The following is a 3,011-nucleotide window of genomic DNA, read 5'->3' as shown; positions in this document are numbered from 1 at the left end:
TTTAACAATTGCATCCATGTTAAAGCTGTTGTATGTCTTCAAGAAGGGTATTTTAATTTAATACGTGAAATCACAATTATACCATGTATCAAAAAGGTTAAGTTAAGAACGACACACACAGTCTTCATGTTGGCGACTGTTGATTGAGTTAATCTTGGATTAAAGTTAATGGGAGTTGGTTAAAGTGGCCCTTAAACTAACTAGTACTGTAAATATAAAAGTAAGGAGAAACTGATACATACATAATTCGTTGGAAAAACTTTGGGGTAACAATGTATGAGGGAAGTATTGAAGGCCAACGGAGGAGCCACGGATTAATTGTGCTCAGGTTGTTCAATGGTTGGTTGTTCAGTCGTACGTTCTATTGGCATGTGGTTATTGCTGAAAAAATAAAAAATATATTCCTTTTAGTTTGGAGTTTAAAGTCTGTCGAGAAAAAGTGCGCAATCTTTGAAATACTCTCTGTATACATAATGATAAAAACTTATAAGTTTTATTTTATGAAAAAATGAACCCCAACCTTTGTCGATTTTGCCGTCGTTTCTCATTTTCGAACCTGTGTTTTGCATGTCGAAACCAATCCTTACATTTAATTTCAAATTCTTTCTCCGTTACATTAGGGAATGTTTTCCTGACAACTTCTGCAACAAACAGTTTTCATAAATGTTACAACATATACTTTTACATTATTTGTAAAAAAATATTTTAACTTACTAAACATTAACTTCATTATTTCAAAATGATGAAGCTTCCGTTTTCCTTTTCCTCCTATCCAACTGTACAAACTAGCTACTTCATTTGTAAAAACAAAAATAAATATTCTTTTCGACATTTCTTCATAGCTACTTCCACCAATACTTGCCAATATGTTAAACTGAAATATTTTTCGTATTATTTCAAAAGCATACATAGAACAAATATATGTGTGTGTGTGATATATATCACACACACGCACACACTTTATCATCATACTATCATACTCACCATACGATCTTTTAATTCTTCTTTATCTGTGAGAATTTGTTGCAAATATTCAATTTCCCCTATACTTTTTAGAGGAAAAGACAATTTATTCAAGTCGTCATTTGGTGAAGGACTACGTGTCCAATATTCTCGTGTCGGACAAAAAACATATGAATCCAACTTTGTTAATATAAGTTGATATTTTTCCGTTAGACAACCGATATCAAATTTTATATCTGCCAACGATCTCTCAATACGTTGAAGATAATCTAATAACAAATATATATATAAAGTTACATTGAGACTCATATTAGGTAAAATAATTAATTCTTTAAGAACTATCGTTAGCAATTAGACAGCAAAAAGTTTGACTTCCACCAAAAGTTTGATTTGCATTTTAAATAATATTAGCGTTAAAGAAATATACATATATTTTTAGAAATGGTTTTTGTATACTGTACTATTGTATTTTTATTTAAAGAATTAAAGGAAATAAAATGTTTTTCTAAACAAAAAAGCAGAATGTTGAATAATAAGCTAAACAAGTAGATTCCTTAGAAGTGCTAATTAACATCATTTCTGAAAATGTATGATATCGAATTATGTTGTACTTACTTCTAATCATAATATCTTCATTTTCTTTTTTATCTTCCTTTTGTTTTTTATTTTTTGTTTGTCATCTTCTTTATGTTTTGTATCTGAAACAGTATAAAATTATATTATAAGGTTTTTTTTTATATTATAACATATGATATTTTTTATATTATAACATATATCATATTATTATATTATAACATATGATAAGTATATACTGCGACGATTATTCTCTTTTCTTAATTTCGTCCGTCCTCCCGTGATACGTGGACGGACGGGTGTTGCCGTCCCGCTCTCGCTGTCGCGCGCGGGTCTTCGTCGAAGGTGCGCGCCGACGACGGGGAGTGTGATCGCCGGGCGCGAGAAGCGCGGGATGCGGACGGATCGAGTCGTCGTCAAAAACTAAGGGGGAAATGATAACGCGCCGGAAAGGAACAGGATCTCGGTAGCTCCGCGCGTACCGTGCCGAAAGCCGAAGGCCCGACGCGAAAAACGAAGATTGGGCGCCAGACGCGGTCTTTCACGCGTCACGTCGCGAAATCCGCGAAATCGCACAAACGATAGGGAGCGGCCCTCGTCACGGGCAGGCTAGCTCGCCTAACGGTAGAGGGGCGGGGCGGTGGTTGACACTAAAAGATTCCAGAGGCTACGGGACTCAATAGATTCACACGACGGACGAGACACACGAAGAGAGACGTACACGAAAAGAAACTCAAAAAACTAATATAAATAAAATCGGGTTTAATATAAAGCGGCATTAACAAGCCGGTTGAGTGGCCGCTACAACGGGCGGCGGCGCAAGCGAATATAATACCAGCCCCGGGATCGGGGGAGACAACTCGCCGCGATACTCTCTGCGACACGGGACAATCCGGCGCGAACTCAACGGCAGAAATTATCCGTACGCGATAAACCCTACTCGGACGACACGGACGCACTCGACAGTAATTTCCTCGCGAACGGTACGCAGACCGTCGCACACGTAACACTCGGCCGGGGCGCTTTGCCCGCGAGACTGGGTACTCGGGCCGACGGATTGGCCCGTCTTACAACGACGTGCAATCTTCCGCCGGGCAGTCCCCGACGGCTAACTACGGCGAGCCTCTCGCTCGCTCCCGGCCGCGCCGGCCGCGCTGGTCGGCAGGGGACCCCGCTCAGGACGCACCGTCCTCACGAAACCCGCCACCGACACCGGCGGAAGCGGCACGGGGGATCGCAAACACTCACCCAACCGTTCGCACTCTTTCGATCGCCGCGGCTCTATGGCAACGTACCCTCGCGCCACGCATGCACGCGACACTCCCGCGGCATGCGTACCCCGCGTGATCTCGCGCAACGCAACCCTCGCGCCGCGAATCTCCAGATCGGCGGACAAGAATCCACGCGATCGCGAGACTCGACTCACACGCGCTCACTCGCTCACACACAGAGACCTGTGCCCTGCGGGCTCCGGG

General features: G+C 41.9%; 1 long non-coding RNA gene across 1 annotated transcript; it reads right to left on the bottom strand.

Moving 5' to 3' along the window:
- Positions 1–6: 6 nt before the first annotated feature.
- On the bottom strand, positions 7–1,085 carry LOC105569195. Its single transcript, XR_001009483.1, has 3 exons — positions 985–1,085; positions 521–874; positions 7–381 (listed from the first exon to the last, which is right to left on the bottom strand). It is a non-coding gene; the product is annotated as an uncharacterized LOC105569195 (long non-coding RNA).
- Positions 1,086–3,011: the final 1,926 nt, after the last annotated feature.

This window comes from Vollenhovia emeryi, unplaced genomic scaffold, assembly GCF_000949405.1.
Source record: "Vollenhovia emeryi isolate VEMERY1.0 unplaced genomic scaffold, V.emery_V1.0 DF942344.1, whole genome shotgun sequence".
Classification (NCBI taxonomy): Eukaryota; Metazoa; Arthropoda; class Insecta; order Hymenoptera; family Formicidae; genus Vollenhovia; species Vollenhovia emeryi.
This window is presented reverse-complemented; position numbering and strand designations above follow the sequence as displayed.